The sequence below is a fragment of the Phaethon lepturus genome, unplaced genomic scaffold, assembly GCF_000687285.1.
Source record: "Phaethon lepturus isolate BGI_N335 unplaced genomic scaffold, ASM68728v1 scaffold8940, whole genome shotgun sequence".
NCBI lineage: Eukaryota > Metazoa > Chordata > Aves > Phaethontiformes > Phaethontidae > Phaethon > Phaethon lepturus.
Window position 1 is genome coordinate 188,326 of NW_010511218.1, and position 13,935 is coordinate 202,260.

The window sequence follows — 13,935 nt, forward strand, 5'->3', positions numbered from 1 at the left end:
TACAGCATGAAACAAAGCTAAAGTTCGGGAAGTATCAAAGTATTCATTAGTAACAGCAATTAACCCCCTCCCTCTGCTTACAATACTAGGTATTCTCACTCACTAATTTTCATCTTGCACACCCAACCTGCAGTTCAAAAATTAATGCAGACTGTAATTACTTTTTATGAAAATATAGTCTGCAGATTTTCTGATCATGGATTTTTAGATCATTTACATGGCTACCTTTTACCAAAAACTACCTAATTCTACTTTTATTAGGATTTCCTGAATTAAATTTTAACATGTAAGACTTAATGAGTGATCAGATCTGCTGTTTAAAAATATACTGGTTTTTAGATATAGGCTTTTAGGTATAGGCTTTTATGACCAAAATTTGGAAGAACATTGCTATAGGAAAATGCAAAAGAAATTGCAAATGATCAGATGGCTATTCCACCCACTACAAATTGTAACACGAACACACATCGAGTATCATCTCCTCAACTCAGTGTGAAAAAAACAACACTGACTACCAGCATAGACACCCCTGCCTCAGTCCTGGTATAGCCATGTTGTTGGGACCCTGTAGCTGATGTCTAAACCCACCCAGACAAAGCAGCCGTCTTCCCTTTTCACTAGAACCCGAGAAAATGCTTTGGACTTCTGAAACTGAGTCAAAGAAGAAGAGGGGGTATCTGTGAGCGCTTGTGCACCAATCTCCTCTCAAGTTCAAATCCCCATTCCGCTTAATTTGGTGCTTGAACTTAAATCTGCATCTCCCTTATCCCAGAGCAGTGCCTACAAGCCAGTGACTTTGGCATACGACAGAAGCTATTTCATCTGCTTCCAGAGATATTTAAACAAAGCAGGACAATATCAAGAAAACAGAGAGATAGTCCCTTAAAACTGCCGGTAGGATGTTGGTTAAAACACAGAAATATCTGAAAACGTGGAGTGCCAAGCAAGTTTTCCCGTCACTGTAACAACAGCACGCGTTCTCTGACTTTTCTGTGAGAAAGAGATGATCCAGCCTTGGAAATGGAAATATTAGAAAGGTATGTTTAATAAGGAGGATGGGTTGCTCCTGCTCACCTCGGGTCCCTGTGGGCTACCAGGCAGTTGCACACTGAGCGCTCCTGAGAAGTGCCTAATTCTCCCCACTCATTTCAGTAGCCCTTAGCTCAGAACTTGATTTCCATTGCATGGCAGGCACCCGGTCACAAGCTACAACATTTGGCATCGCAACTTCTATGGCCTTTTCTGGCTCTTAGAAATTTTGCTGAAGAAATGGTGGTTTAAACTACAACAGCTTTTCAGGTATGACCAGCAACGTTGATAATTTCTTAAGGTCGTGGACAAGAGTCTGAGTCTTAAGATTAGCAGGCGGGCAGACTGAGTGCTATGTTCCATGTAAAGTGTGTGATGCCTTTCGCACCCTCATTTACAGTGCCCTGACCGATGAGCTGAACTAAAGGACTGATCTCAGCCTGGTATATCTGAACGTGGCTTTACCGAAATTCACAGTTCTGCCTCTTTTGCCTGAAGGCTGGATCTGAACTCAGACAGGGACTTTCCCATGATTTGGTGAGCATCAGTTACACTCTGCAGTGCTGGATGTGGAGAGCTCTTCAGCAACAACCATCTTGCTGCCCTGATGAATCCTGCTTAGGCAGAATAAAGCTGAAAAACTGAACTGGTTGGATTCAAGTATATTCCTCCTCTGTTTGGACATCAATAAAATAAAAAGGCAAAGTAGTACTTAATAGTACCACTGTCAAATAAAAAACAAACAAAAATCAGGCATATAAAACAAGGCAGGCGAATATGAACAATTACTATTACCTCAGAATCTCTTTTGTGTGCTAAAATTTAAATCCTATTCAAGTAAAACAAACATGAATTTTTACAGTGGGGCAAGTTCCACTGCTTCTGTTACAATATTTTTGCCTGTAACTAGAGAAAGATTAACCTTGCATATGCAGACCTAAGCACAGTTTCAGAGGATGAAAAGCCTTTAACAGTTTTGCATTAACTTAAACAATGTCATGATAAAAGATAGTTTAAGAATTTAGAATTTCAGGATTATACAGAAAGGAAAAGTTTCGGTGGATCATATGGCAAATGACCCATATTTAAATAAAAACAAAACCAACAAATCGTATCTTCAGGTCTGGCTAAGACATTTACTTACTTCCTAAAGTCCAACAAACTGCTGCCAACCAGTACTGAAAAACTTTCAAAATATTACAGAGACTCAACAAATTGCAAAATTTGCATAGCCAAGACCACAATTTAAAAAGAAATAGTTATTTGTAAAATGAGATCTTTTAAAATGCCTTATGGTGACTCAAAAGATGGAAAAGACATTTTGATAGCAAGTAAGAATTATTCCCAGGTACTTTTTACAAAAATAGTTCAATGGACTGCAGTTTACAAGATCAATATTCCAGTCAAGATCCTCTTGCTGACAGTACTACAAATGTGGACAAAAATCTCTAGTGCTGCAGCACATAGTCCATGTCTCTAAATCTCCATGTATGTCTATTTCACAGAAACTGAACACGTCTGGTAGATGGTAAATAAAAATTATATAAATTTAAGAGATTCTAAATACTTTCTAGTCTCACTTGCTTTACTATCTGCTGTGCGTGGAATACCAGGTTACTCCATAAGAAAAATAAGAGTATCTCTTTAGGCAGAGTTAAGTACTTTAGATGAAGTTAGATACCTAGCTTTAGATATTCATGTGTGCAAGCAACAATTTAGATATTTCTGTTTTATTTTCAGAGTTAGGCAGCAGATCCAGTTCCACTGAAATCGATGGGAACTGCAGGAGCTTAGTACCTTTGAAATGCAGGCTTCTAATCAAATGTTTTTATTATCTAGGCTACAACACTGATTTTCTTTGTTAAGCAACAAAAACTGTCTGAAAGAGGAATCTCCGGTTCTCCTGAATTGCCTTCTAATTTTCTAACATAAGTTGATAGTATTATCACGACTTCACAGCTATATATCTAATTGATAGGAAGGCCTATCTAGGAAGGCCTAGATAACTTTCCTGGAGGGCAACAGATTTGAAAATGGCACTTATCCCAGCATCATGCTTTGTGTATTGTCAGCTTACTGAAAATGAAATAATAAAAGCTTTTTTACTGCAAAGCATCAGACTGTTTTCTCAGAATAATCCTTAACACTTGGCTATTGGGAAATGTTTAGGAAAGTTAAAACGTGAATTTAAGGTCCGAAGTTACTGCATAAAAGTATTATGTGCATTAACATGTGTAAGTCTACAGAACCACAGCATCATCCAGGCTGGAAGGCGAGTCAGGATGTCTTTAGTTCAACCTCCTACTCAAAGCATGGTCAGCTCACTCAAGGATTCATACAAGTCTGATCTTGAAAACTTCCAAGGATGGAAACTGCACAACCTCTCTCAGTTTAATAATTTTCATCATCATGTTTCTTTTCTCCCCTATATCCAGTCAGAACCTCCTCTGCTTCAATTTATGACTCCTGTTTCTCAGTCTGCCATCGGGCATCTTAATAAAGAGCTTTGATAAACTCCTTGTAGATTTTAGGTTAGGCACGCTCCAAAGCCTTCTCCAGGCTGAACAAATCCACTTCTCTCAGCCACAAGGCATGTGCTCCTATCTTGGTGGCTCCCCATTAGGTTTACTGAAGTTTATTAAAATCTTTCCTTTAATGAGGGTCTCAAAGCTGGATGTGGTATTCCAGATATGGTCTAATGAGTGCCAACTAAAAGCAGAATAATCAGTTCCCTTGCTCTACTGCCTACACTACCAGTGATACAGCCCCGGGTACGGTTGGCCTTCATTGCTATCATGTTGCTGTACTGGTGCATGCACAGATTGCTGTTCACCAGCACCCCAGGTCCTTTCCAGCAGAGCTGTTCCCCAGCTAGTTAGGCCCCAGCTTGAACAATAGCAGTTGATTAAGTCCATCACAGGTGCAGGACTTCACATTTCTCCTGGCTGAATTTCATAAGGTTCCTGTCAGTCCATTCCTCCATCCTGTCTACGTCCATTTGTATGGCAGCTCTGCCCTCAAGCATATCAACTGCACCCCCTACTTTAGTGTCATCTGCAGATTTGAAGACAGTGCACTCCATCTCCTCCTCCAGATCATTGACAAAGGCATTTAACAGGACACATCCTAGGACAGACCCCTGAGGAGCTCCAGCTGTAACTAGTATCAAGGTAGAGTGTGAACCATTAACAAGAAACCTAGTCATTTTATCACAGAAGGCAGTCAGGTTGGTCAAACACAATATACCCTAAATCTATGCTAATTCACACTCACCATCTTCTCCTTCCTGTTCACATAACCTCCAAAAGAACTTGCTCTGTGATCTTCCTTGTGATAGAAATGATGCTGACTGGCCAACCTGTAGTTCCTAGGCTGACTGTCTTTCTTCTTTTGGAGATGGGTGCAACATATGCCTTTCTCCTGTGATTGAGGACCACTCCTGGTCTCCACAGCCTTTCAAAGATGATAAAGAACAGCCTCACAATGACATCATCCAACACTCTTGGATGCAGCCCATCCCATAGACTTGTATTTGACAAGGCTTCCTAAGAGATTAAGTCTTGGAAAAATCCTAGATATCAGGATTGTCTTTCATAGAAACACATGATCAAGAGACAGACAAGTAAACATTAATAGTGAAGAGTGCTTAGGTGAGGGGAACAGGGACTCAGGGGATGTTCTCCTCAAACTTTCCATCAAAGAGAAAAGCCCAAGTAGGCACAGATGCACCCATCAAACCAAAGCCTGACTCTGTATTTGTTTTCTCTCTGGCTTCTTTGATCGTGGTATGTTATTTGATGACAAGGGACTGCTAAAAACAGATAGGATCCACCAGACTAAGAGAGTGAAGGTCATCTTCACAAATGGACTTAGTAACTTGGTGAGGAAGCCTCTAAACAAGGCTTGTCACAGGTTGTGTTCCTAAGCCTAAACCTAGGTTAGGAAAGAGAGGAGATATGATCGAGAGAAAGCTTCAGGGACAATATTCATGTCCCCAGTTAGAAGGGATGGTATTCACAGACAACTCAAATGCCTGTGCTCTAACACAGAAGGAGAATTGGAAGTCCATACACAGTCAGACAGCTGAGTGGAAACACAGAGGCTTGGTGGGATAGTGCACAGGTCAGATTAGATAGCGCATATGGTTGGAGGATAGTCATGGATGGGTACAACGTGATTAGGAAGGACAACTATGGAAGAAGAGGGGAAGAACTTGAGCTCTACATAAAGGGAGATCTTGATTGCACAGACCATAAGAAACCAGAACCACATATGTCAGGAGACTGACAGTGTACAGGTCAGAGAAGAAATTAGCACTGATGATTTGAAGGTGGGGGGAGATTGTTACAAACTGTCTGACCAAGAGTATGAAGTGGATAAGTCTTTCTATAAATAACTCACAGAAGCCTCCCAATCACTGGTCTACAGTTTTGTGGAGGATTTCTACATGGATAGATGGCAATCATTGGCGCGAAGGTCAACACAGCATTGTGCAAGTAATCCAGGGAGTTTCTGGACTGTGGTGATGATAACTTCCCAACACAAACAGCACAGTGGCCAACCAAGGGCAATGCTCGATTAACCCACTCCCCACAAACAATGAGAAATTGCTGGTGAATGTGGCCACAGATAGGAAATTTGGCTGCAGCAACCATAAGATGTGACTGAGCTCAGGATCCAGACGTAAGCTGGGAGTGCAAACAATGGGACTCAGTTTCAGCAGAACAGACTGCAGTTTATTTAGGAAATCACTAGGCAGAATATTCTTGGAGATATGATGGGGAAAATTGTCAAGGGAACTAGACAATATTTTAAGGAAAACTTATTGAGAGCTCAAGAACAAGCCCATCCTATCATAGAGGAAGACCAGGTATTTCAACAGAAGACCCACTTAGCTAAGCAAGGAGCCCCTTAATGAACTAAAAAGGCAAAAGAATATCTAAGAAATAGAAATAAAAGCAGTCAGCAAAGGAGGAGTACCAAAACACCGTTTGAGCATTTATGCCTAAAACTAGTGAGGGACAGAGATGGTAACAAGAAGGGATTTTCAAGTATGGCAGCAATAAATGCAATTTCAGTGAGAATGAAGAGTTGAGAAATGAGGGAGAAAACCTGGTGACTGACTACATGGAATAGACTGAAACACTCTACAGCTTTTCTTTTTTGTGTGTGTCAGAGTTCACTGACAAGCCAACAGAAGCACATTGACAGGTTAGGAAATTACTTAGAGAATTTGTAATTACTCTGAAGAGTAATTCCAATCTTTGAAGCCAAATGTGGATCATTTCAGGGTTCTGAAATAGTTTATCAATGTATTCATTAGGCTACTATCTATCACTTCGAAAAAATCACAGAGATTGAGAGAGGACCCTGACAAATAGTAGAAGGCTAACTCAAATTTGACAAAATCAAGGAGGATCCAGGAAACCGGATCATGCTTGACCAACCTGATTGATGTTATGATGAAACAATTAGCTAAAATGATCAAAAGGATCATGGGTGCAATATAATTCGACTGTAGTAAGGCTTTTGGTTTACAGCATTCTTATCTGTAAGCCAAAGTACAGGCTGAGCAAACAGATAGATCCGTGGGTGGAAAATAGGCTGGATCACCAGAGTCAAAGCATAGCAGTAACGGCTCAACACCTTGTTTGTGGTAATGAATTCTCCAGAAGTTGACTCTGGACCCAATGCTGTTTAATATATATATCAATAATCTGGATGGTGATAAAAAGTTCATCTTCAGACTTGTGGATGATACTAAATTGGGGCTGGAGGGAGGTCGATACAGTACCTCACTGCTAGAAGGACCCTGGAGGACTGAATCAACAGAAACCTCACAAAGTTTAACAAGGAGAAGTACAAAATTCTGCATCCAGGGCCAAATAAACCCATGCATCAGCATGGGTAGGAAAAACACTGGACTGAGCAGCAGCCCTCCTGGAAAATGGAAACCAAATAAAATATAAACCAACAGCTTTCTCTCTTTGTGGATAAGGCAAATTGCATGCAAATTATGTTAGGAAGAGTGTGGCCCTGGGCCACAAGAGATTATCTTCCCCCTACCTCTACTTGGTTCTGCTGAGACTGTGTCCAGTTTCAGGCCCCTCAGCTCAAGAAGGATGTTGGATGTCTCCGCTTGTGGAGATGATCAGAGGCATGCAGTGCATGGCCTACAAGGAGGGGTTGAGTGACTGGATCTCTTCAGGCTGGTGAAAAGGGAGCAAAGTATGTAGGGGAGGGGGCAGACAAAATTGCAGTCTACAACTGCTTGAAGGGACATTACAAACAGGGTGTAACCAAGGGCTTCTCAGGAGCAGTGAATGATAAATCAAAAGTCAACCGCTGTAAGCTACAGCTTTGAATGTTTGGGCTGGATTGTAGGAGGGTGGTGCAACGCTGAAACAGGTACCCAGAGAGGCTGTGTGTTCTCTATCCTTAGAGACTTTCAGGAAAGCTAGGCAAAGTCACAGCTGGCCTAAGCTGGTGTTGGCAAAGCTGTTGCTTCAAGGAACAGGTTGGACAAAATGATCTGCAACCAAAGTTTTGTTTTCTAAAATCAATTGTCAGAGAAGTTCCTGAAGGAGTTTAGTTTCAGAGGGTACCATTAAAAGCAAAGATTTATTACTGATGTGGAGCTTTTTAACCAAGAATTCAAACATGCAGTCAGTACCTGAGTAAAGAATAAAAGCAATCTTGAAATCATACAAATAAAGTTTGATGTACTAATGCAGTGGTTAAAAAAAAAATCACCATATTACAGCCCTTTGGCTTCAGTTTATGCATAAATCTGGCACAGAACATAAAATAAAGAAGAAGAAATTAAATTTAAAAGTTAACCCATCTTTCTCATACTTCAAAATCTCTTTATCAGTTTAAGCTTGGATTGTATTTTGGAGAAAGGTTTGGAAGGAGTATAATCCTTTCTATTCATACTCAGTGCAGATCTTCTCAGCATTTTATCCTCCTTATATCTCATTCTCATAATATATTTGGTTAGAATTTATTTTTAATTCATTAACTTATTCAGTCATGGCATAGGCAAGGAAGAATGCTTATCTGTCCAGAGGCAAGGACACAAATTCAGAAGGAAGAAACATAAAGCGAGAACATGTGCATTTTTCAGAAAGTTAGTTACCTTCAAGTACTAATTTTGCTTTCTTTATTTTTTTCTTCCTTTTTTGGGGTGGGGATTAGTTCACTAAAATATTTCGCAGTTGATTTACAACACTGTTGCAGTAATTATTTCTTGTTGTTTAAACAAATACAATATTTTTGGCTACTTACTCAAAAATATGTGCCATTAGTGTCAATGCATAAATCACAGTCTGAGAATCACTCACAGCTGGGCAATTGGAGAAGTACTGGACTGGAATTAGCATAATTCAACATGGAATCAAGTTGGTTTTTCCCCTTCAAGAGTTTGTTGAAACTCTTTTTGAGACATTTGCCAAATAAGAAATAAAACTGAAATAACCAGTTCCAAACGTAATTTTGAGGGAGGAAAAGAGGCAGGAGCAGAAGGGACCCCTAAGAGCACGTTCTCTTTTCCTCTACTGAGCTGGGCAGTTATGTTTATATCTTTTCACACAACCTGCTCTTTGAGTTACCCCTGTTGGCATCATCATTTCCCCAAAACAGGTTGAAAAAGGTGGCTGCCCAGGCACAGCAGCAGTTTTCACCCAGCACAGCTCGCCCTCTTCTATAGCAACAAAGCAACAATGTGGATTGAGCCTCAATTGAGGCTCAACTAGGCAATTCCTACCTCTTCCGGTACTGACAAAATTACCAGCCCACCATCCTGTGATGTTTGCTAATCTTTTCTGATGTCCCTTTTGGTTGGTCCTTGAGCTAGCTCCGAACCAGAAATGGTGGCTAATTCACACACCAAATGAGAGGCCTTAAAATAAAGGCAAATAAGATAGGAAATTCAGGAAGACTGGGAATAGATAAAAGACAGAGCAGAACCATTATATCCTGTGCTATTTCTGAAGCACTAAAGAATTGTCAGTACATTTTAAATTTTTTTTTATGTTCTACCTATTAGAACATTATTGCAGGCTTTATGCATAGGTGGTGCCTGTCTTCAAGATAAGAGACAATTTTTATATACATTAATGTGTTTTAAATACATTAACTCTATTAACAGACATTGATAAACACTTTCTACTCCTCTGTAAAGTGGTGCACTAAAACATCTGAAGGAAGCAGGGTGTCAGGAAAGCTCCATCTCCAAGATCATCCAAGGTTTTAAGACCAAATCATGAATACCCATTGGGATGCCTTAAATACTGCCATATCAGCATTGGAGGGATACTTCATTAACTGAGGATTCCCCCTTTTCTACAGTGTTATGCTTTATCAACAGTTAAAAGATGAGAAAATTGTTATCAGAAGTGAAATTTTACCTCAGACCATCCTGCATTTAACCAGTAACTCTGGAGACTGTGGAAAAAGTTAGGGAAAAAGTAAGCAGGAAAAAAAAAAGTAAAGTCTGGAAAAAATTACCCCACTAAATTCTGGAACAAAACAGTAATTTCTAAAGAACGGGAGGCAAAGAGAAAAGCAGAGACTACCACAAGTAAACTACGCCACAGTATCAAATGCAAGGCCTGCTGATGAAGCTTATTTATTGTTCTGTGTCAGTACTCATGAGGTTAAATAGCATTTTGCTTTAAAAAAATGTCTGTTTTGATCACAACAATTAGGCTTGTACAATCACACAAATCAACCAGTATGTGTTAGGTGGGCATGAAGGTGAGAGCTTCAGAGAGAGAAATTAAAGATACAAGGATTGTTCTGTAGTGATTCTGTTGTGTTGTTTTCTGTGTTTGTCGTTGGGTTTGGGTTTTTTGTTTGTTTTTTTTTTTAAATTGACTTGTTCTTAAGCCTTTATTACTAAAGGTGGTAGCAAAGTAATTCAGAGGTAGCAGTTCAGAGGTAGCAGCATGTTTTAGTCATCCCATTTCTCCCTGAACACTGGCTTTCAAATGACACACCCTGAAGAACTTCATAAACTACAGTCGATGGATGGCATTACCTCCTGCTGTTCCTGGAGTGTACTATTAAGAGCCCTTTGATTCTTTTTTGATATAAGCTTATCAAAACAGAGGTTTGGATCAACTGTTGGCTAAAATGTATTCAATAGTTTTAAACTAAGTCCGAGATTTAATTCATCACTGACAAATATTCGTAATAAATACAGAGTGGCACATTTATAAGTTAAAAAAGGAACAAAAATCTAGTTTAAAGTGGTTTTCACCTACAGTTAGCCACAGAATACCAGAATTGATGAAGTTGAGAAGCCTGTCATGTAGTTCAATGCTCCTGCCCAGAGCAGGGCCACCTATAACAGGTTGCTCAGAACCATATCCTGTTGGATTTTCAGTATCTACAAGGATGGAGACTCTACAACCTCTTGGCCTGTGACAAGAATCTTACTCTGTCTTCTTTACTGACTCCCCCATCAGGTATTTATACACATTGATCAGGTCTTCTTAGCCTCTCCTCATTTGAGAGATGCTCCAGTCTACTAATCATCTTTGTGGCCCTTCACTGGACTCACTGCACTCTTACATGTCTGTCTTGTACTGGGGAGCTCAGAACTGGGCACAGCACTCCAGACTTGTCTCAGCAAGGTTGAGCAGTAAGGAAGGATCACCTACCTCTAGCTGCTGGTAATACTTTTCCTTAATGCAGCCCAGGAGGCTATTGGCCTTTGCCATGAGGGAGCGTTGCTGTCTCAGAGAGCACCCAGTTCTGCTGATTCACCAGAAAATGTATGGAGCTTCCCCCATCATGCTGTCCTACAGGCACTTCTGTATTTGTGTGCATACACACATTTAGGAGAGTCTCCTACTACTTCATTTTGTTGATTACAACATCTCACCTGTCCACATCACCCTGAACCCTTCGCTTGCCAGCCCAGTCTACCACCTTCCTCACTTGATTGTGGGTCATCATCTCCCTCTCTTGTCGTTCCTGGTTTAAAGCTCCCTAACCAGGTTGGTGTGCCTGTGGAAATTATGCTTTTGCCCTACACGATGAGGTGGATCCCATCTCTTCCTAACTATCCTCGATCCTCAGAGCAGTTGGAATGATCATAAAAGTTGAATCCCTGTTGTTGACACGAGCTATGCAACCAGCTGTTGATCTGCAGGATCTGTCCACTCTTACTCAAGCCCTTTCTCCTCAGCCTCCTGAGTGGATTGACCACCTGGACTCCCATGCCCTTGACCCTTGCCCTCAGAACCATGTAGTCATGACTAAGTGTCTTTCCTGACTAGATCAACAGACGATCATCAACCTAATGATAGATAAAGTAAGAGTACACTATACATTTAAGCAGTGGTGAATCAGGTCTGAAACATATAGACAATTAACTACTAGGTACCTTTTAAATTATTTTTTTCTTGGTAAATATGATGTGAAATGGATCCACAAATATGTCAGATAGGAAAAAAAATCTCTAAAGCGCTGCTATCATAATTCTAAGAAAAACTGATTATTTTTTGTCACATTTGATGACATTTAGATTAGATAATTATTATGAAGGCTCTCCAGTTGGGAATAATAAAGTTAAAACAATTGGCTGAAAAATGTTGTACTGGTTGACAGGAAGGTTTTTTACAGTTTAATTTACATTCAGTCTGAATCACCTTAAAGTCAAAAATATTTCAAAATTGTCTTCATATCAGAAATGCAAAGAAAGTTTAATTTTGGAAAGGTCAACATCACCATTCAACATGACCTAGAACTGGGGCCTGAGCTTCCAAGGTCAGACTGACTAGATGAACAAGCAATCTTAGAATTTGTGTAGGGGCTATCTTGAATCCAGAAATGATTTCATTCTCTCTGAAAACTTCTTTTCTGTGCCTACAAACCCACCCAGAGAACCTCTGTTTTCTAACAGCTGAAAATTGGAAAGATCATAATGAGAGGGTTTTTTTGGTTTTGGTGTTTTTTTTTTTAAAGGGTTCATCAGTTTGAGAATTACCCAGCACCTCCCCAAACTCTAGAAGGTTCATCCTGATTTACGTTTAAGTTGTTTGAATTACAAAATTAGGCACTTTCTAAATTTTGCTCAAAGGCACAGTGAAAACTGATTTACAATAAATAAAAATTATTCCTTTTACATTGTTTTAAATGTATAATTCTGTCTCTTGCAATATTTTTTTCATTCTCTTGGGTATACAATATAATAAAATATCTCAAAATCCAACAGTAAGGTGAAAGATGAAAGAGAAATGTAATTATTTCAAGAGATTCCTTAACTGTCTACAAGTTGACTCATTCAGCTCTATCAGATAAGTAGCCTGATAACAGGATGATTGTTTGAGATGGTTTTCCAGCATAGAATCTACTGCTATTAAAGATGGCATGCAAATGAAATGTACAATTGTTTTTCAAATTTATTTTGAAGTGCAAATTTGGATATACTTGTTGCCTATGGGTTTTTTTTGCTTTGAAATAAGTAAGAGTAGCAGATCTAATGAATGATTTTGAATCAAGTATCTGTGCCACTTTGCTTCCATTTTTCTAAGAAGTCAATGGTAATTGACTACATCTTTTATGTAATTAATACCTCTATAATTACACAGTGACAAAAAAATGTTATGCATTTACTTAAGTGACAGACAAATATGATGTCCTGAGGCATTTGGAACATTTTACAAAGCGAAGGACTAGCAAAACATACTCTGGTTTCACCCTGATGCTCTTCTGTTGAATCTAATCTTCTGTCTATCAAAACATTGGAAAGCACTATCTGCACTATCTGCACAGAAAACTTAAAAATTCTTTTCAGATGTGGCAACAAACTTTCAGACCAAAGCCATGGAAGCAGTAAATTATGCAGCTGTCCAGTCATACAGTGAATGCTGTAAGTCTTTATGCTATTTGTGCTAGCTGCAGTTGAGAGAGATCCGTGGCCTCCTGCCATTGCTGAATATGAAAGTCAGTAAAGGGAAAATTCTTCAATTTCATTCCAAGAGAATTGAAAAAGCTCCATCGAGAACAGGAAGTGAACAAGAATTTACAAATAAAAAAAGCTGAACAGCAGGCTAGATTTCTCCATATAAAGAAGGAAATAACCTGGTAGAAACATGGAAATACTGACTACATTTAACTGAAATTCTGTAAGTCCCTAGACTGTTTTTTGCTGCTGGACATTTTTACAACCCTGATAAGAAAATAACATTATAACATAAGATGAGAACAGCCATACTGGCTCATATCAAAGGTATATTTAGCTCTGGGCTAAGTGTATAGGCATTTGGATCTGCCAATTTCAAGTGATTACCGCTAGTGCTAGACTGGCAGAGATAATAACTTACAATATATCTTCTCAACTTGCTCATGAATTTATGCAATTCCTATCATCTCCACTTTGTTTCCCTTCTTCTATTGAGCATGACAGGCAGAGAAGTCAGTCTATTTAGTTATTCTTTGTACTAAAGCTCATCTCTGTCTTTGATTGCCTATGCAACCTCTCTGGTACCTTTCCTGTTTTTTCAATATGCCTGTTAAGGTAAGGAAAATCAGAAAGGCACGTTTTTCCAAGCACAGATGCAGCACTGGTTTAAACAGCGGAATAACAATTTCCTGAACTATTTCTTTTTCTTGTTATAATGATTCCTGCAGGGAAAGCTGCAGTCTATTTACTTTTCAACTGCTGGCAAGCAAAGAACTGCTGGTTCCATAGAACTAACTACTGTTAACATTGAGATGGAAAGATCAACTCAGAATGCAGTTTATGGAGATTAGGATTATTCTTCTCCTATATGGATCGGTTCAGATTTGTCTACATAAAATTTGGAGCTTGTTTAATACTTTTTGGAAATCAGACAAGATCTCCCTCATCCACTTGCTAGTTAATTTCTTCAAAGAACCCCAGTGTGTTCATGA

At 39.3% G+C, this 13,935-nt stretch overlaps 1 protein-coding gene across 1 annotated transcript in view; it reads right to left on the reverse strand.

Moving 5' to 3' along the window:
- ESR1 (estrogen receptor 1) overlaps positions 1-13,935 on the reverse strand; it is a 55,218-nt gene that overhangs the window by 10,483 nt on the left and 30,800 nt on the right. The window lies entirely within an intron of this gene.